This window comes from Hyperoodon ampullatus (assembly GCF_949752795.1).
Source record: "Hyperoodon ampullatus genome assembly, chromosome: 6".
Taxonomy (NCBI): domain Eukaryota; kingdom Metazoa; phylum Chordata; class Mammalia; order Artiodactyla; family Ziphiidae; genus Hyperoodon; species Hyperoodon ampullatus.
In genome coordinates this window covers 101,680,731-101,703,363 of record NC_136919.1, presented here as the reverse complement: position 1 = coordinate 101,703,363, position 22,633 = coordinate 101,680,731, and positions in this window count along the sequence as shown.

Here is a 22,633-nt window from a genome sequence, read left to right as displayed (position 1 = left end):
AAATACACATTATTTCAAAGACTTATTGGCTGTGAAATAAGTTAAGGGTATTTCGAATGGCTTGTCTGCAAAGAAAGGTGAGATGTAGGGAATCACAGAAAGTCGAGGGGAAAATATGTCAATATATACATTGCTATATGGTGAACTAAGCCTTAGGCCAGCAAAAATGTAGAAGACCTGACACTTAGAAACTTACAAGTAAGCTGGAATTTTCAAAAGTTCAAATCTTTATAAGTCAAAAGATTTATTAAAATGAATAACCAAGTGTTTTAATTGACATCAGAAGATCAAAACAACAAACCCTGAGAACTTAGAAAAAATATAAATAAAGATATGAGCAGAATTTAATACAACAGAAAACGTATAAAATTGAGGTGATTTAGTAAGTCCAAAGAATATTCTTTGAAAAGATTTAAAAGACACACTTTGATTAAGGAAAAGAAAAACATAAGTAAAGAATATACAGAAAGAATCAGGACAATGTTATAGCAGAGAATATATGAAATGCCAGTAAATTTGAACATTTCTGTAAAGTGGACCATTTCCTAGCTCCTTAAAGTTGACCAAAACTGACACAAGAGGAAATCATTGAAGGTCATTATGTCTGCCCTTGGCATACTCGGAAGGCCCTGGCCTCAGAATGCAGCATCTGTAGTCCATGGTAACCTGCGGAGAGGGGGCGGGGCTGAGGGAGGATGGAACACTGTCCTCACTGAGGGAGTGGGTGTGGCCATCTCTGCTGTGACTGAACAAAGGGCAGGGGAGCAGGGGGCCCAGAGCAGGGCCCTCAGAGGCCGGCAGGCCCAGGGGTGTGTCACAAGCAATTGGCCCAGGCCAAAGGGCGCCTTCTTTGTCTGCACAGCTGTCCAAACACTCACCTTTCCACTCAGGCCGCCCTCTTTGTTGAAGTGTGTGTGGAACGTGTCCTCGCAGTACACCTCGCTGCACAGCTAACCATAGGACTGGGCATCGTACCTTCCTGCCAGTTGACCGAAATTCGCAGGCAGATGGGGCCCTGTGACCAACGCGGAGAGGCTCCTGCCCTGACCACAGGTCGACCACAGCCCCTGCCACAGATCGGGGGCCACAAAGCAGCCCTGTCTGAATCCCCTGCCTCTAGAGGGACTATTGGACCAACACTTCTAGAAAATGGGGTCCTTGCGGGCAACTCATTGGAGGGACACAAATAAATCTTTGCCGACTTTTTGTTGAAACTCACGAGCGTTCACACCTAAGCCTCTTATAAGGTCAGCTGTTTAGCTAAACATGAGCTCATGATCTAAATTTACACAATAATGAAGAAATCAGCTACAAGTGGAGACATTCAGCAAAAACAATCAATACCACAATTAGATTCCCAAGGCCATCCATCAGATGTTGGAATAATCAGGTGCAAGGAAGAAAATATACATAAAACTGGAACTGAATCAAGGAACAAGGATGTTTTCAAAGACTGGTAGGATCTCTAAAACATTTGTAAAGTACATGTCATTGATAAAGCTAAATAGTCAAAGGTTGTGTAATGCAACAGATTAATCATTGAGAAGAGTGAAATTATGCTGTTTTGAAAACTATGGCAGTCAGATTTTCTGCCTAATGATATAAGAAGATTTCTCTAAAAAATACACATTATTTCAAAGACTTATTGGCTGTGAAATAAGTTAAGGGTATTTCAAATGGCTTGCCTGCAAAGCAAGGTGAGATGTAGGGAATCACAGAAAGTCGAGGGGAAAATATGTCAATATATACATTGCTATATGGTGAACTAAGACTTAGGCCAGCAACAATGGAGAGGACCTGACCCTTAGAAACTTACACGTAAGCTGGAATCTTCAAAATTCAAATCTTTATAAGTAAAAAGATTTATTAAAATGAATAACCAAGTGTTTTAATTGACATCAGAAGATCAAAACAACAAACCCTGAGAACATAGAAAAAATATAAATAAAGATATGAGCAGAACTTAATACAACAGAAAACGTATAAAATTGAGGTGATTTAGTAAGTCCACAGAATATTCTTTGAAAAGATTTAAAAGACACACTTTGATTAAGGAAAACAAAAACATAAGTAAAGAATATACAGAAAGAATCAGGACAATGTTGTAGCAGAGAATATATGAAATGCCAGTAAATTTGAACATTTCTGTAAAGTGGACCATTTCCTAGCTCCTAAAGTTGACCAAAACTGACACAAGAGGAAATCATTGAAGGTCATCATGTCTGCCCTTGGCATACTCGGAAGGCCCTGGCCTCAGAATGCAGCATGTGTAGTCCATGGTAACCTGCGGAGAGGGGGCGGGGCTGAGGGAGTTTGGAACACTGCCCTCACTGAGGGAGTGGGTGTGGCCATCACTGCTGTGACTGAACAAAGGGCAGGGGAGCAGGGGGCCCAGGGCAGGGCCCTCAGAGGCCGGCAGGACCAGGGGTGTGTCACAAGCATTTGGCCCATGCCAAGGGGCGCCTTCTTTGTCTGCAGAGCTTCACAAACACTCATCTTTCCACTCAGGACGCCCTCTTTGTTGAAGTGTGTGTGGAACGTGTCCTCGCAGTACACCTCGCTGCACAGCTAGCCATAGGACAGGGCATCGTACCTTCCTGCCAGGTGACCGAAGTTCGCAGGCAGATGGGGCCCTGGGACCAACGCGGAGAGGCTCCTGCCCTGACCACTGGTCGACCACAGCCCCTGCCCCAGATCGGGGGCCGCAAAGCAGCCCTGTCTGAATCCCCTGCCTCTAGAGGGACTATTGGACCAACACTTCTAGAAAATGGGGTCCTTGCGGGCAAATCATCGGAGGGACACAAATAAATCTTTGCCGACTTTCTGTTGAAGCTTACGAGCGTTCACACTTAAGCCTCTTACAAGGTCAGCTCTTTAGCTAAACATGAGCTCATGATCTAAATTTACACAATAATGAAGAAATCAGCTACAAGTGGAGACAATCAGCAAAAACAATCAATACCAGAATTTGATTCCCAAGGCCATCCATCAGATGTTGGAATAATCAGGTGCAAGGCAGAAAATATACATAAAACTGGAACTGAAACAAGGAACAAGGATGTTTTCAAAGACTGGTAGGATCTCTAAAACCTTTTTAAAGTACATGTCATTGATAAAGTTAAATACTCAACTGTTGTGTAATACAACATATTAATCATTGAGAAGAGTGAAATTATGCTGTTTTGAAAACTATGGCAGGTCAGATTTTCTGCCTAATGATACAAGAAGATTTCTCTAAAAAATACACATTATTTCAAAGGCTTATTGGCTGTGAAATAAGTTAAGGGTATTTCGAATGGCTTGTCTGCAAAGAAAGGTGAGTTGTAGGGAATCACAGAAAGTCGAGGGGAAAATATGTCAATATATACATTGCTATATGGTGAACTAAGCCTTAGGCCAGCAACAGTGGAGAGGACCTGACCCTTAGAAACTTACAAGTAAGCTGGAATTTTCAAAAGTTCAAATCTTTATAAGTAAAAAGATTTATTAAAATGAATAACCAAGTGTTTTAATTGACATCAGAAGATCAAAACAACAAACCCTGAGAACATAGAAAAAATATAAATAAAGATATGAGCAGAACTTAATACAACAGAAAACGTATAAAATTGAGGTGATTTAGTAAGTCCAAAGAATATTCTTTGAAAAGATTTAAAAGACACACTTTGATTAAGGAAAAGAAAAACATAAGTAAAGAATATACAGAAAGAATCAGGACAATGTTATAGCAGAGAATATATGAAATGACAGTAAATTTGAACATTTCTGTAAAGTGGACCATTTCCTAGCTCCTTAAAGTTGACCAAAACTGACACAAGAGGAAATCATTGAAGGTCATTATGTCTGCCCTTGGCATACTCGGAAGGCCCTGTCCTCAGAATGCAGCATCTGTAGTCCATGGTAACCTGCGGAGAGGGGGCGGGGCTGAGGGAGGATGGAACACTGCCCTCACTGAGGGAGTGGGTGTGGCCATCTCTGCTGTGACTGAACAAAGGGCAGGGGAGCAGGGGGCCCAGAGCAGGGCCCTCAGAGGCCGGCAGGCCCAGGGGTGTGTCACAAGCATTTGGCCCAGGCCAAAGGGTGCCTTCTTTGTCTGCACAGCTGTCCAAACACTCACCTTTCCACTCAGGCCGCCCTCTTTTTTGAAGTGTGTGTGGAACGTGTCCTCGCAGTACACCTCGCTGCACAGCTAACCGTAGGACTGGGCATCGTACCTTCCTGCCAGTTGACCGAAATTCGCAGGCAGATGGGGCCCTGTACCAACGCGGAGAGGCTCCTGCCCTGACCACAGGTCGACCACAGCCCCTGCCACAGATCGGGGGCCACAAAGCAGCCCTGTCTGAATCCCCTGCCTCTAGAGGGACTATTGGACCAACACTTCTAGAAAATGGGGTCCTTGCGGGCAACTCATCGGAGGGACACAAATAAATCTTTGCCGACTTTTTGTTGAAACTCACGAGCGTTCACACCTAAGCCTCTTATAAGGTCAGCTGTTTAGCTAAACATGAGCTCATGATCTAAATTTACACAATAATGAAGAAATCAGCTACAAGTGGAGACATTCAGCAAAAACAATCAATACCAGAATTAGATTCCCAAGGCCATCCATCAGATGTTGGAATAATCAGGTGCAAGGAAGAAAATATACATAAAACTGGAACTGAATCAAGGAACAAGGATGTTTTCAAAGACTGGTAGGATCTCTAAAACATTTGTAAAGTACATGTCATTGATAAAGCTAAATAGTCAAAGGTTGTGTAATACAACAGATTAATCATTGAGAAGAGTGAAATTATGCTGTTTTGAAAACTATGGCAGGTCAGATTTTCTGCCTAATGATATAAGAAGATTTCTCTAAAAAATACACATTAATTCAAAGACTTATTGGCTGTGAAATAAGTTAAGGGTATTTCAAATGGCTTGTCTGCAAAGAAAGGTGAGATGTAGGGAATCACAGAAAGTCGAGGGGAAAATATGTCAATATATACATTGCTATATGGTGAACTAAGACTTAGGCCAGCAACAATGGAGAGGACCTGACCCTTAGAAACTTACAAGTAAGCTGGAACCTTCAAAAGTTCAAATCTTTATAAGTAAAAAGATTTATTAAAATGAATAACCAAGTGTTTTAATTGACATCAGAAGATCAAAACAACAAACCCTGAGAACATAGAAAAAATATAAATAAAGATATGAGCAGAACTTAATACAACAGAAAACGTATAAAATTGAGGTGATTTAGTAAGTCCAAAGAATATTCTTTGAAAAGATTTAAAAGACACACTTTGATTAAGGAAAACAAAAACATAAGTAAAGAATATACAGAAAGAATCAGGACAATGTTGTAGCAGAGAATATATGAAATGCCAGTAAATTTGAACATTTCTGTAAAGTGGACCATTTCCTAGCTCCTAAAGTTGACCAAAACTGACACAAGAGGAAATCATTGAAGGTCATCATGTCTGCCCTTGGCATTCTCGGAATGCCCTGGCCTCAGAATGCAGCATCTGTAGTCCATGGTAACCTGCGGACAGGGGGCGGGGCTGAGGGAGTTTGGAACACTGCCCTCACTGAGGGAGTGGGTGTGGCCATCACTGCTGTGACTGAACAAAGGGCAGGGGAGCAGGGGGCCCAGGGCAGGGCCCTCAGAGGCCGGCAGGACCAGGGGTGTGTCACAAGCATTTGGCCCAGGCCAAGGGGCGCTTTCTTTGTCTGCAGAGCTTCACAAACACTCACCTTTCCACTCAGGCCGCCCTGTTTGTTGAAGTGTGTGTGGAACGTGTCCTCGCAGTACACCTCGCTGCACAGCTAGCCATAGGACTGGGCATCGTACCTTCCTGCCAGGTGACCGAAGTTCGCAGGCAGATGGGCCCTGGGATGAACGCCGAGAGGCTCCTGCCCTGACCACAGGTCGACCACAGCCCCTGCCCCAGATCGGGGGCCGCAAAGCAGCCCTGTCTGAATCCCCTGCCTCGAGAGGGACTATTGGACCAACACTTCTAGAAAATGGGGTCCTTGCGGGCAAATCATCGGAGGGACACAAATAAATCTTTGCCGACTTTCTTTTGAAGCTTACGAGCGTTCACACTTAAGCCTATTACAAGGTTAGCTCTTTAGCTAAACATGAGCTCATGATCTAAATTTACACAATAATGAAGAAATCAGCTACAAGTGGAGACAATCAGCAAAAACAATCAATACCAGAATTTGATTCCCAAGGCCATCCATCAGATGTTGGAATAATCAGGTGCAAGGCAGAAAATATACATAAAACTGGAACTGAAACAAGGAACAAGGATGTTTTCAAAGACTGGTAGGATCTCTAAAACCTTTTTAAAGTACATGTCATTGATAAAGTTAAATACTCAACGGTTGTGTAATACAACATATTAATCATTGAGAAGAGTTAAATTATGCTGTTTTGAAAACTATGGCAGGTCAGATTTTCTGCCTAATGATATAAGAAGATTTCTCTAAAAAATACACATTATTTCAAAGACTTATTGGCTGTGAAATAAGTTAAGGGTATTTCGAATGGCTTGTCTGCAAAGAAAGGTGAGTTGTAGGGAATCACAGAAAGTCGAGGGGAAAATATGTCAATATATACATTGCTATATGGTGAACTAAGCCTTAGGCCAGCAACAGTGGAGAGGACCTGACCCTTAGAAACTTACAAGTAAGCTGGAATGTTCAAAAGTTCAAATCTTTATAAGTCAAAAGATTTATTAAAATGAATAACCAAGTGTTTTAATTGACATCAGAAGATCAAAACAACAAACCCTGAGAACTTAGAAAAAATATAAATAAAGATATGAGCAGAACTTAATACAACAGAAAACGTATAAAATTGAGGTGATTTAGTAAGTCCAAAGAATATTCTTTGAAAAGATTTAAAAGACACACTTTGATTAAGGAAAAGAAAAACATAAGTAAAGAATATACAGAAAGAATCAGGACAATGTTATAGCAGAGAATATATGAAATGCCAGTAAATTTGAACATTTCTGTAAAGTGGACCATTTCCTAGCTCCTTAAAGTTGACCAAAACTGACACAAGAGGAAATCATTGAAGGTCATTATGTCTGCCCTTGGCATACTCGGAAGGCCCTGGCCTCAGAATGCAGCATGTGTAGTCCATGGTAACCTGCGGAGAGGGGGCGGGGCTGAGGGAGGATGGAACACTGCCCTCACTGAGGGAGTGGGTGTGGCCATCTCTGCTGTGACTGAACAAAGGGCAGGGGAGCAGGGGGCCCAGAGCAGGGCCCTCAGAGGCCGGCAGGCCCAGGGGTGTGTCACAAGCATTTGGCCCAGGCCAAAGGGCGCCTTCTTTGTCTGCACAGCTGTCCAAACACTCACCTTTCCACTCAGGCCGCCCTCTTTGTTGAAGTGTGTGTGGAACGTGTCCTCGCAGTACACCTCGCTGCACAGCTAACCATAGGACTGGGCATCGTACCTTCCTGCCAGTTGACCGAAATTCGCAGGCAGATGGGGCCCTGTGACCAACGCGGAGAGGCTCCTGCCCTGACCACAGGTCGACCACAGCCCCTGCCACAGATCGGGGGCCACAAAGCAGCCCTGTCTGAATCCCCTGCCTCTAGAGGGAGTATTGGACCAACACTTCTAGAAAATGGGGTCCTTGCGGGCAACTCATCGGAGGGACACAAATAAATCTTTGCCGACTTTTTGTTGAAACTCACGAGCGTTCACACCTAAGCCTCTTATAAGGTCAGCTGTTTAGCTAAACATGAGCTCATGATCTAAATTTACACAATAATGAAGAAATCAGCTACAAGTGGAGACATTCAGCAAAAACAATCAATACCAGAATTAGATTCCCAAGGCCATCCATCAGATGTTGGAATAATCAGGTGCAAGGAAGAAAATATACATAAAACTGGAACTGAATCAAGGAACAAGGATGTTTTCAAAGACTGGTAGGATCTCTAAAACATTTGTAAAGTACATGTCATTGATAAAGCTAAATAGTCAAAGGTTGTGTAATGCAACAGATTAATCATTGAGAAGAGTGAAATTATGCTGTTTTGAAAACTATGGCAGTCAGATTTTCTGCCTAATGATATAAGAAGATTTCTCTAAAAAATACACATTATTTCAAAGACTTATTGGCTGTGAAATAAGTTAAGGGTATTTCAAATGGCTTGTCTGCAAAGCAAGGTGAGATGTAGGGAATCACAGAAAGTCGAGGGGAAAATATGTCAATATATACATTGCTATATGGTGAACTAAGACTTAGGCCAGCAACAATGGAGAGGACCTGACCCTTAGAAACTTACAAGTAAGCTGGAATCTTCAAAAGTTCAAATCTTTATAAGTAAAAAGATTTATTAAAATGAATAACCAAGTGTTTTAATTGACATCAGAAGATCAAAACAACAAACCCTGAGAACATAGAAAAAATATAAATAAAGATATGAGCAGAACTTAATACAACAGAAAACGTATAAAATTGAGGTGATTTAGTAAGTCCACAGAATATTCTTTGAAAAGATTTAAAAGACACACTTTGATTAAGGAAAACAAAAACATAAGTAAAGTATATACAGAAAGAATCAGGACAATGTTGTAGCAGAGAATATATGAAATGCCAGTAAATTTGAACATTTCTGTAAAGTGGACCATTTCCTAGCTCCTAAAGTTGACCAAAACTGACACAAGAGGAAATCATTGAAGGTCATCATGTCTGCCCTTGGCATTCTCGGAATGCCCTGGCCTCAGAATGCAGCATCTGTAGTCCATGGTAACCTGCGGACAGGGGGCGGGGCTGAGGGAGTTTGGAACACTGCCCTCACTGAGGGAGTGGGTGTGGCCATCACTGCTGTGACTGAACAAAGGGCAGGGGAGCAGGGGGCCCAGGGCAGGGCCCTCAGAGGCCGGCAGGACCAGGGGTGTGTCACAAGCATTTGGCCCAGGCCAAGGGGCGCTTTCTTTGTCTGCAGAGCTTCACAAACACTCACCTTTCCACTCAGGCCGCCCTGTTTGTTGAAGTGTGTGTGGAACGTGTCCTCGCAGTACACCTCGCTGCACAGCTAGCCATAGGACTGGGCATCGTACCTTCCTGCCAGGTGACCGAAGTTCGCAGGCAGATGGGCCCTGGGACGAATGCCGAGAGGCTCCTGCCCTGACCACAGGTCGACCACAGCCCCTGCCCCAGATCGGGGGCCGCAAAGCAGCCCTGTCTGAATCCCCTGCCTCGAGAGGGACTATTGGACCAACACTTCTAGAAAATGGGTTCCTTGCGGGCAAATCATCGGAGGGACACAAATAAATCTTTGCCGACTTTCTTTTGAAGCTTACGAGCGTTCACACTTAAGCCTATTACAAGGTTAGCTCTTTAGCTAAACATGAGCTCATGATCTAAATTTACACAATAATGAAGAAATCAGCTACAAGTGGAGACAATCAGCAAAAACAATCAATACCAGAATTTGATTCCCAAGGCCATCCATCAGATGTTGGAATAATCAGGTGCAAGGCAGAAAATATACATAAAACTGGAACTGAAACAAGGAACAAGGATGTTTTCAAAGACTGGTAGGATCCCTAAAACCTTTTTAAAGTACATGTCATTGATAAAGTTAAATACTCAACGGTTGTGTAATACAACATATTAATCATTGAGAAGAGTTAAATTATGCTGTTTTGAAAACTATGGCAGGTCAGATTTTCTGCCTAATGATATAAGAAGATTTCTCTAAAAAATACACATTATTTCAAAGACTTATTGGCTGTGAAATAAGTTAAGGGTATTTCGAATGGCTTGTCTGCAAAGAAAGGTGAGTTGTAGGGAATCACAGAAAGTCGAGGGGAAAATATGTCAATATATACATTGCTATATGGTGAACTAAGCCTTAGGCCAGCAACAGTGGAGAGGACCTGACCCTTAGAAACTTACAAGTAAGCTGGAATTTTCAAAAGTTCAAATCTTTATAAGTCAAAAGATTTATTAAAATGAATAACCAAGTGTTTTAATTGACATCAGAAGATCAAAACAACAAACCCTGAGAACTTAGAAAAAATATAAATAAAGATATGAGCAGAACTTAATACAACAGAAAACGTATAAAATTGAGGTGATTTAGTAAGTCCAAAGAATATTCTTTGAAAAGATTTAAAAGACACACTTTGATTAAGGAAAAGAAAAACATAAGTAAAGAATATACAGAAAGAATCAGGACAATGTTATAGCAGAGAATATATGAAATGCCAGTAAATTTGAACATTTCTGTAAAGTGGACCATTTCCTAGCTCCTTAAAGTTGACCAAAACTGACACAAGAGGAAATCATTGAAGGTCATTATGTCTGCCCTTGGCATACTCGGAAGGCCCTGGCCTCAGAATGCAGCATGTGTAGTCCATGGTAACCTGCGGAGAGGGGGCGGGGCTGAGGGAGGATGGAACACTGCCCTCACTGAGGGAGTGGGTGTGGCCATCTCTGCTGTGACTGAACAAAGGGCAGGGGAGCAGGGGGCCCAGAGCAGGGCCCTCAGAGGCCGGCAGGCCCAGGGGTGTGTCACAAGCATTTGGCCCAGGCCAAAGGGCGCCTTCTTTGTCTGCACAGCTGTCCAAACACTCACCTTTCCACTCAGGCCGCCCTCTTTGTTGAAGTGTGTGTGGAACGTGTCCTCGCAGTACACCTCGCTGCACAGCTAACCATAGGACTGGGCATCGTACCTTCCTGCCAGTTGACCGAAATTCGCAGGCAGATGGGGCCCTGTGACCAACGCGGAGAGGCTCCTGCCCTGACCACAGGTCGACCACAGCCCCTGCCACAGATCGGGGGCCACAAAGCAGCCCTGTCTGAATCCCCTGCCTCTAGAGGGAGTATTGGACCAACACTTCTAGAAAATGGGGTCCTTGCGGGCAACTCATCGGAGGGACACAAATAAATCTTTGCCGACTTTTTGTTGAAACTCACGAGCGTTCACACCTAAGCCTCTTATAAGGTCAGCTGTTTAGCTAAACATGAGCTCATGATCTAAATTTACACAATAATGAAGAAATCAGCTACAAGTGGAGACATTCAGCAAAAACAATCAATACCAGAATTAGATTCCCAAGGCCATCCATCAGATGTTGGAATAATCAGGTGCAAGGAAGAAAATATACATAAAACTGGAACTGAATCAAGGAACAAGGATGTTTTCAAAGACTGGTAGGATCTCTAAAACATTTGTAAAGTACATGTCATTGATAAAGCTAAATAGTCAAAGGTTGTGTAATGCAACAGATTAATCATTGAGAAGAGTGAAATTATGCTGTTTTGAAAACTATGGCAGTCAGATTTTCTGCCTAATGATATAAGAAGATTTCTCTAAAAAATACACATTATTTCAAAGACTTATTGGCTGTGAAATAAGTTAAGGGTATTTCAAATGGCTTGTCTGCAAAGCAAGGTGAGATGTAGGGAATCACAGAAAGTCGAGGGGAAAATATGTCAATATATACATTGCTATATGGTGAACTAAGACTTAGGCCAGCAACAATGGAGAGGACCTGACCCTTAGAAACTTACAAGTAAGCTGGAATCTTCAAAAGTTCAAATCTTTATAAGTAAAAAGATTTATTAAAATGAATAACCAAGTGTTTTAATTGACATCAGAAGATCAAAACAACAAACCCTGAGAACATAGAAAAAATATAAATAAAGATATGAGCAGAACTTAATACAACAGAAAACGTATAAAATTGAGGTGATTTAGTAAGTCCACAGAATATTCTTTGAAAAGATTTAAAAGACACACTTTGATTAAGGAAAACAAAAACATAAGTAAAGTATATACAGAAAGAATCAGGACAATGTTGTAGCAGAGAATATATGAAATGCCAGTAAATTTGAACATTTCTGTAAAGTGGACCATTTCCTAGCTCCTAAAGTTGACCAAAACTGACACAAGAGGAAATCATTGAAGGTCATCATGTCTGCCCTTGGCATTCTCGGAATGCCCTGGCCTCAGAATGCAGCATCTGTAGTCCATGGTAACCTGCGGACAGGGGGCGGGGCTGAGGGAGTTTGGAACACTGCCCTCACTGAGGGAGTGGGTGTGGCCATCACTGCTGTGACTGAACAAAGGGCAGGGGAGCAGGGGGCCCAGGGCAGGGCCCTCAGAGGCCGGCAGGACCAGGGGTGTGTCACAAGCATTTGGCCCAGGCCAAGGGGCGCTTTCTTTGTCTGCAGAGCTTCACAAACACTCACCTTTCCACTCAGGCCGCCCTGTTTGTTGAAGTGTGTGTGGAACGTGTCCTCGCAGTACACCTCGCTGCACAGCTAGCCATAGGACTGGGCATCGTACCTTCCTGCCAGGTGACCGAAGTTCGCAGGCAGATGGGCCCTGGGACGAATGCCGAGAGGCTCCTGCCCTGACCACAGGTCGACCACAGCCCCTGCCCCAGATCGGGGGCCGCAAAGCAGCCCTGTCTGAATCCCCTGCCTCGAGAGGGACTATTGGACCAACACTTCTAGAAAATGGGGTCCTTGCGGGCAAATCATCGGAGGGACACAAATAAATCTTTGCCGACTTTCTTTTGAAGCTTACGAGCGTTCACACTTAAGCCTATTACAAGGTTAGCTCTTTAGCTAAACATGAGCTCATGATCTAAATTTACACAATAATGAAGAAATCAGCTACAAGTGGAGACAATCAGCAAAAACAATCAATACCAGAATTTGATTCCCAAGGCCATCCATCAGATGTTGGAATAATCAGGTGCAAGGCAGAAAATATACATAAAACTGGAACTGAAACAAGGAACAAGGATGTTTTCAAAGACTGGTAGGATCCCTAAAACCTTTTTAAAGTACATGTCATTGATAAAGTTAAATACTCAACGGTTGTGTAATACAACATATTAATCATTGAGAAGAGTTAAATTATGCTGTTTTGAAAACTATGGCAGGTCAGATTTTCTGCCTAATGATATAAGAAGATTTCTCTAAAAAATACACATTATTTCAAAGACTTATTGGCTGTGAAATAAGTTAAGGGTATTTCGAATGGCTTGTCTGCAAAGAAAGGTGAGTTGTAGGGAATCACAGAAAGTCGAGGGGAAAATATGTCAATATATACATTGCTATATGGTGAACTAAGCCTTAGGCCAGCAACAGTGGAGAGGACCTGACCCTTAGAAACTTACAAGTAAGCTGGAATTTTCAAAAGTTCAAATCTTTATAAGTCAAAAGATTTATTAAAATGAATAACCAAGTGTTTTAATTGACATCAGAAGATCAAAACAACAAACCCTGAGAACTTAGAAAAAATATAAATAAAGATATGAGCAGAACTTAATACAACAGAAAACGTATAAAATTGAGGTGATTTAGTAAGTCCAAAGAATATTCTTTGAAAAGATTTAAAAGACACACTTTGATTAAGGAAAAGAAAAACATAAGTAAAGAATATACAGAAAGAATCAGGACAATGTTATAGCAGAGAATATATGAAATGCCAGTAAATTTGAACATTTCTGTAAAGTGGACCATTTCCTAGCTCCTTAAAGTTGACCAAAACTGACACAAGAGGAAATCATTGAAGGTCATTATGTCTGCCCTTGGCATACTCGGAAGGCCCTGGCCTCAGAATGCAGCATGTGTAGTCCATGGTAACCTGCGGAGAGGGGGCGGGGCTGAGGGAGGATGGAACACTGCCCTCACTGAGGGAGTGGGTGTGGCCATCTCTGCTGTGACTGAACAAAGGGCAGGGGAGCAGGGGGCCCAGAGCAGGGCCCTCAGAGGCCGGCAGGCCCAGGGGTGTGTCACAAGCATTTGGCCCAGGCCAAAGGGCGCCTTCTTTGTCTGCACAGCTGTCCAAACACTCACCTTTCCACTCAGGCCGCCCTCTTTGTTGAAGTGTGTGTGGAACGTGTCCTCGCAGTACACCTCGCTGCACAGCTAACCATAGGACTGGGCATCGTACCTTCCTGCCAGTTGACCGAAATTCGCAGGCAGATGGGGCCCTGTGACCAACGCGGAGAGGCTCCTGCCCTGACCACAGGTCGACCACAGCCCCTGCCACAGATCGGGGGCCACAAAGCAGCCCTGTCTGAATCCCCTGCCTCTAGAGGGAGTATTGGACCAACACTTCTAGAAAATGGGGTCCTTGCGGGCAACTCATCGGAGGGACACAAATAAATCTTTGCCGACTTTTTGTTGAAACTCACGAGCGTTCACACCTAAGCCTCTTATAAGGTCAGCTGTTTAGCTAAACATGAGCTCATGATCTAAATTTACACAATAATGAAGAAATCAGCTACAAGTGGAGACATTCAGCAAAAACAATCAATACCAGAATTAGATTCCCAAGGCCATCCATCAGATGTTGGAATAATCAGGTGCAAGGAAGAAAATATACATAAAACTGGAACTGAATCAAGGAACAAGGATGTTTTCAAAGACTGGTAGGATCTCTAAAACATTTGTAAAGTACATGTCATTGATAAAGCTAAATAGTCAAAGGTTGTGTAATGCAACAGATTAATCATTGAGAAGAGTGAAATTATGCTGTTTTGAAAACTATGGCAGTCAGATTTTCTGCCTAATGATATAAGAAGATTTCTCTAAAAAATACACATTATTTCAAAGACTTATTGGCTGTGAAATAAGTTAAGGGTATTTCAAATGGCTTGTCTGCAAAGAAAGGTGAGATGTAGGGAATCACAGAAAGTCGAGGGGAAAATATGTCAATATATACATTGCTATATGGTGAACTAAGACTTAGGCCAGCAACAATGGAGAGGACCTGACCCTTAGAAACTTACAAGTAAGCTGGAATCTTCAAAAGTTCAAATCTTTATAAGTAAAAAGATTTATTAAAATGAATAACCAAGTGTTTTAATTGACATCAGAAGATCAAAACAACAAACCCTGAGAACATAGAAAAAATATAAATAAAGATATGAGCAGAACTTAATACAACAGAAAACGTATAAAATTGAGGTGATTTAGTAAGTCCACAGAATATTCTTTGAAAAGATTTAAAAGACACACTTTGATTAAGGAAAACAAAAACATAAGTAAAGTATATACAGAAAGAATCAGGACAATGTTGTAGCAGAGAATATATGAAATGCCAGTAAATTTGAACATTTCTGTAAAGTGGACCATTTCCTAGCTCCTAAAGTTGACCAAAACTGACACAAGAGGAAATCATTGAAGGTCATCATGTCTGCCCTTGGCATTCTCGGAACGCCCTGGCCTCAGAATGCAGCATCTGTAGTCCATGGTAACCTGCGGACAGGGGGCGGGGCTAAGGGAGTTTGGAACACTGCCCTCACTGAGGGAGTGGGTGTGGCCATCACTGCTGTGACTGAACAAAGGGCAGGGGAGCAGAGGGCCCAGGGCAGGGCCCTCAGAGGCCGGCAGGCCCAGGGGTGTGTCACAAGCATTTGGCCCAGGCCAAAGGGCGCCTTCTTTGTCTGCACAGCTGTCCAAACCCTCACCTTTCCACTCAGGCCGCCCTCTTTGTTGAAGTGTGTGTGGAACGTGTCCTCGCAGTACACCTCGCTGCACAGCTAACCATAGGACTGGGCATCGTACCTTCCTGCCAGTTGACCGAAATTCGCAGGCAGATGGGGCCCTGTGACCAACGCGGAGAGGCTCCTGCCCTGACCACAGGTCGACCACAGCCCCTGCCACAGATCGGGGGCCACAAAGCAGCCCTGTCTGAATCCCCTGCCTCTAGAGGGACTATTGGACCAACACTTCTAGAAAATGGGGTCCTTGCGGGCAACTCATCGGAGGGACACAAATAAATCTTTGCCGACTTTTTGTTGAAACTCACGAGCGTTCACACCTAAGCCTCTTATAAGGTCAGCTGTTTAGCTAAACATGAGCTCATGATCTAAATTTACACAATAATGAAGAAATCAGCTACAAGTGGAGACATTCAGCAAAAACAATCAATACCAGAATTAGATTCCCAAGGCCATCCATCAGATGTTGGAATAATCAGGTGCAAGGAAGAAAATATACATAAAACTGGAACTGAATCAAGGAACAAGGATGTTTTCAAAGACTGGTAGGATCTCTAAAACATTTGTAAAGTACATGTCATTGATAAAGCTAAATAGTCAAAGGTTGTGTAATGCAACAGATTAATCATTGAGAAGAGTGAAATTATGCTGTTTTGAAAACTATGGCAGTCAGATTTTCTGCCTAATGATATAAGAAGATTTCTCTAAAAAATACACATTATTTCAAAGACTTATTGGCTGTGAAATAAGTTAAGGGTATTTCAAATGGCTTGTCTGCAAAGCAAGGTGAGATGTAGGGAATCACAGAAAGTCGAGGGGAAAATATGTCAATATATACATTGCTATATGGTGAACTAAGACTTAGGCCAGCAACAATGGAGAGGACCTGACCCTTAGAAACTTACAAGTAAGCTGGAATCTTCAAAAGTTCAAATCTTTATAAGTAAAAAGATTTATTAAAATGAATAACCAAGTGTTTTAATTGACATCAGAAGATCAAAACAACAAACCCTGAGAACATAGAAAAAATATAAATAAAGATATGAGCAGAACTTAATACAACAGAAAACGTATAAAATTGAGGTGATTTAGTAAGTCCACAGAATATTCTTTGAAAAGATTTAAAAGACACACTTTGATTAAGGAAAACAAAAACATAAGTAAAGAATATACAGAAAGAATCAGGACAATGTTGTAGCAGAGAATATATGTAATGCCAGTAAATTTGAACATTTCTGTAAAGTGGACCATTTCCTAGCTCCTAAAGTTGACCAAAACTGACACAAGAGGAAATCATTGAAGGTCATCATGTCTGCCCTTGGCATTCTCGGAACGCCCTGGCCTCAGAATGCAGCATCTGTAGTCCATGGTAACCTGCGGAGAGGGGGCGGGGCTGAGGGAGTTTGGAACACTGCCCTCACTGAGGGAGTGGGTGTGGCCATCACTGCTGTGACTGAACAAAGGGCAGGGGAGCAGGGGGCCCAGGGCAGGGCCCTCAGAGGCCGGCAGGCCCAGGGGTGTGTCACAAGCATTTGGCCCAGGCCAAGGGGCGCCTTCTTTGTCTGCAGAGCTTCACAAACACTCACCTTTCCACTCAGGCCGCCCTCTTTGTTGAAGTGTGTGTGGAACGTGTCCTCGCAGTACACCTCGCTGCACAGCTAGCCATAGGACAGGGCATCGTACCTTCCTGCCAGGTGACCGAAGTTCGCAGGCAGATGGGGCCCTGGGACCAACGCGGAGAGGCTCCTGCCCTGACCACAGGTCGACCACAGCCCCTGCCCCAGATCGGGGGCCGCAAAGCAGCCCTGTCTGAATCCCCTGCCTCTAGAGGGACTATTGGACCAACACTTCTAGAAAATGGGGTCCTTGCGGGCAAATCATCGGAGGGACACAAATAAATCTTTGCCGACTTTCTGTTGAAGCTTACGAGCGTTCACACTTAAGCCTCTTACAAGGTCAGCTCTTTAGCTAAACATGAGCTCATGATCTAAATTTACACAATAATGAAGAAATCAGCTACAAGTGGAGACAATCAGCAAAAACAATCAATACCAGAATTTGATTCCCAAGGCCATCCATCAGATGTTGGAATAATCAGGTGCAAGGCAGAAAATATACATAAAACTGGAACTGAAACAAGGAACAAGGATGTTTTCAAAGACTGGTAGGATCTCTAAAACCTTTTTAAAGTACATGTCATTGATAAAGTTAAATACTCAAAGGTTGTGTAATACAACATATTAATCATTGAGAAGAGTGAAACTATGCTGTTTTGAAAACTATGGCAGGTCAGATTTTCTGCCTAATGATACAAGAAGATTTCTCTAAAAAATACACATTATTTCAAAGACTTATTGGCTGTGAAATAAGTTAAGGGTATTTCGAATGGCTTGTCTGCAAAGAAAGGTGAGTTGTAGGGAATCACAGAAAGTCGAGGGGAAAATATGTCAATATATACATTGCTATATGGTGAACTAAGCCTTAGGCCAGCAACAGTGGAGAGGACCTGACCCTTAGAAACTTACAAGTAAGCTGGAATTTTCAAAAGTTCAAATCTTTATAAGTCAAAAGATTTATTAAAATGAATAACCAAGTGTTTTAATTGACATCAGAAGATCAAAACAACAAACCCTGAGAACTTAGAAAAAATATAAATAAAGATATGAGCAGAACTTAATACAACAGAAAACGTATAAAATTGAGGTGATTTAGTAAGTCCAAAGAATATTCTTTGAAAAGATTTAAAAGACACACTTTGATTAAGGAAAAGAAAAACATAAGTAAAGAATATACAGAAAGAATCAGGACAATGTTATAGCAGAGAATATATGAAATGCCAGTAAATTTGAACATTTCTGTAAAGTGGACCATTTCCTAGCTCCTTAAAGTTGACCAAAACTGACACAAGAGGAAATCATTGAAGGTCATTATGTCTGCCCTTGGCATACTCGGAAGGCCCTGGCCTCAGAATGCAGCATCTGTAGTCCATGGTAACCTGCGGAGAGGGGGCGGGGCTGAGGGAGGATGGAACACTGCCCTCACTGAGGGAGTGGGTGTGGCCATCTCTGCTGTGACTGAACAAAGGGCAGGGGAGCAGGGGGCCCAGAGCAGGGCCCTCAGAGGCCGGCAGGCCCAGGGTTGTGTCACAAGCATTTGGCCCAGGCCAAAGGGCGCCTTCTTTGTCTGCACAGCTGTCCAAACACTCACCTTTCCACTCAGGCCGCCCTCTTTGTTGAAGTGTGTGTGGAACGTGTCCTCGCAGTACACCTCGCTGCACAGCTAACCATAGGACTGGGCATCGTACCTTCCTGCCAGTTGACCGAAATTCGCAGGCAGATGGGGCCCTGTGACCAACGCGGAGAGGCTCCTGCCCTGACCACAGGTCGACCACAGCCCCTGCCACAGATCGGGGGCCACAAAGCAGCCCTGTCTGAATCCCCTGCCTCTAGAGGGACTATTGGACCAACACTTCTAGAAAATGGGGTCCTTGCGGGCAACTCATCGGAGGGACACAAATAAATCTTTGCCGACTTTTTGTTGAAACTCACGAGCGTTCACACCTAAGCCTCTTATAAGGTCAGCTGTTTAGCTAAACATGAGCTCATGATCTAAATTTACACAATAATGAAGAAATCAGCTACAAGTGGAGACATTCAGCAAAAACAATCAATACCAGAATTAGATTCCCAAGGCCATCCATCAGATGTTGGAATAATCAGGTGCAAGGAAGAAAATATACATAAAACTGGAACTGAATCAAGGAACAAGGATGTTTTCAAAGACTGGTAGGATCTCTAAAACATTTGTAAAGTACATGTCATTGATAAAGCTAAATAGTCAAAGGTTGTGTAATGCAACAGATTAATCATTGAGAAGAGTGAAATTATGCTGTTTTGAAAACTATGGCAGTCAGATTTTCTGCCTAATGATATAAGAAGATTTCTCTAAAAAATACACATTATTTCAAAGACTTATTGGCTGTGAAATAAGTTAAGGGTATTTCAAATGGCTTGTCTGCAAAGCAAGGTGAGATGTAGGGAATCACAGAAAGTCGAGGGGAAAATATGTCAATATATACATTGCTATATGGTGAACTAAGCCTTAGGCCAGCAACAATGGAGAGGACCTGACACTTAGAAACTTACAAGTAAGCTGGAATCTTCAAAAGTTCAAATCTTTATAAGTAAAAAGATTTATTAAAATGAATAACCAAGTGTTTTAATTGACATCAGAAGATCAAAACAACAAACCCTGAGAACATAGAAAAAATATAAATAAAGATATGAGCAGAACTTAATACAACAGATAACGTATAATTGAGGTGATTTAGTAAGTCCACAGAATATTCTTTGAAAAGATTTAAAAGACACACTTTGATTAAGGAAAACAAAAACATAAGTAAAGAATATACAGAAAGAATCAGGACAATGTTGTAGCAGAGAATATATGAAATGCCAGTAAATTTGAACATTTCTGTAAAGTGGACCATTTCCTAGCTCCTAAAGTTGACCAAAACTGACACAAGAGGAAATCATTGAAGGTCATCATGTCTGCCCTTGGCATTCTCGGAAGGCCCTGGCCTCAGAATGCAGCATCTGTAGTCCATGGTAACCTGCGGAGAGGGGGCGGGGCTGAAGGAGTTTGGAACACTGCCCTCACTGAGGGAGTGGGTGTGGCCATCTCTGCTGTGACTGAACAAAGGGCAGGGGAGCAGGGGGCCCAGGGCAGGGCCCTCAGAGGCCGGCAGGACCAGGGGTGTGTCACAAGCATTTGGCCCAGGCCAAGGGGCGCCTTCTTTGTCTGCAGAGCTTCACAAACACTCACCTTTCCACTCAGGCCGCCCTCTTTGTTGAAGTGTGTGTGGAACGTGTCCTCGCAGTACACCTCGCTGCACAGCTAGCCATAGGACAGGGCATCGTACCTTCCTGCCAGGTGACCGAAGTTCGCAGGCAGATGGGGCCCTGGGACCAACGCGGAGAGGCTCCTGCCCTGACCACAGGTCGACCACAGCCCCTGCCCCAGATCGGGGGCCGCAAAGCAGCCCTGTCTGAATCCCCTGCCTCTAGAGGGACTATTGGACCAACACTTCTAGAAAATGGGGTCCTTGCGGGCAAATCATCGGAGGGACACAAATAAATCTTTGCCGACTTTCTGTTGAAGCTTACGAGCGTTCACACTTAAGCCTCTTACAAGGTCAGCTCTTTAGCTAAACATGAGCTCATGATCTAAATTTACACAATAATGAAGAAATCAGCTACAAGTGGAGACAATCAGCAAAAACAATCAATACCAGAATTTGATTCCCAAGGCCATCCATCAGATGTTGGAATAATCAGGTGCAAGGCAGAAAATATACATAAAACTGGAACTGAAACAAGGAACAAGGATGTTTTCAAAGACTGGTAGGATCTCTAAAACCTTTTTAAAGTACATGTCATTGATAAAGTTAAATACTCAAAGGTTGTGTAATACAACATATTAATCATTGAGAAGAGTGAAATTATGCTGTTTTGAAAACTATGGCAGGTCAGATTTTCTGCCTAATGATACAAGAAGATTTCTCTAAAAAATACACATTATTTCAAAGACTTATTGGCTGTGAAATAAGTTAAGGGTATTTCGAATGGCTTGTCTGCAAAGAAAGGTGAGTTGTAGGGAATCACAGAAAGTCGAGGGGAAAATATGTCAATATATACATTGCTATATGGTGAACTAAGCCTTAGGCCAGCAACAGTGGAGAGGACCTGACCCTTAGAAACTTACAAGTAAGCTGGAATGTTCAAAAGTTCAAATCTTTATAAGTCAAAAGATTTATTAAAATGAATAACCAAGTGTTTTAATTGACATCAGAAGATCAAAACAACAAACCCTGAGAACTTAGAAAAAATATAAATAAAGATATGAGCAGAACTTAATACAACAGAAAACGTATAAAATTGAGGTGATTTAGTAAGTCCAAAGAATATTCTTTGAAAAGATTTAAAAGACACACTTTGATTAAGGAAAAGAAAAACATAAGTAAAGAATATACAGAAAGAATCAGGACAATGTTATAGCAGAGAATATATGAAATGCCAGTAAATTTGAACATTTCTGTAAAGTGGACCATTTCCTAGCTCCTTAAAGTTGACCAAAACTGACACAAGAGGAAATCATTGAAGGTCATTATGTCTGCCCTTGGCATACTCGGAAGGCCCTGGCCTCAGAATGCAGCATCTGTAGTCCATGGTAACCTGCGGAGAGGGGGCGGGGCTGAGGGAGGATGGAACACTGCCCTCACTGAGGGAGTGGGTGTGGCCATCTCTGCTGTGACTGAACAAAGGGCAGGGGAGCAGGGGGCCCAGAGCAGGGCCCTCAGAGGCCGGCAGGCCCAGGGGTGTGTCACAAGCATTTGGCCCAGGCCAAAGGGCGCCTTCTTTGTCTGCACAGCTGTCCAAACACTCACCTTTCCACTCAGGCCGCCCTCTTTGTTGAAGTGTGTGTGGAACGTGTCCTCGCAGTACACCTCGCTGCACAGCTAACCATAGGACTGGGCATCGTACCTTCCTGCCAGTTGACCGAAATTCGCAGGCAGATGGGGCCCTGTGACCAACGCGGAGAGGCTCCTGCCCTGACCACAGGTCGACCACAGCCCCTGCCACAGATCGGGGGCCACAAAGCAGCCCTGTCTGAATCCCCTGCCTCTAGAGGGAGTATTGGACCAACACTTCTAGAAAATGGGGTCCTTGCGGGCAACTCATCGGAGGGACACAAATAAATCTTTGCCGACTTTTTGTTGAAACTCACGAGCGTTCACACCTAAGCCTCTTATAAGGTCAGCTGTTTAGCTAAACATGAGCTCATGATCTAAATTTACACAATAATGAAGAAATCAGCTACAAGTGGAGACATTCAGCAAAAACAATCAATACCAGAATTAGATTCCCAAGGCCATCCATCAGATGTTGGAATAATCAGTTGCAAGGAAGAAAATATACATAAAACTGGAACTGAATCAAGGAACAAGGATGTTTTCAAAGACTGGTAGGATCTCTAAAACATTTGTAAAGTACATGTCATTGATAAAGCTAAATAGTCAAAGGTTGTGTAATACAACAGATTAATCATTGAGAAGAGTGAAATTATGCTGTTTTGAAAACTATGGCAG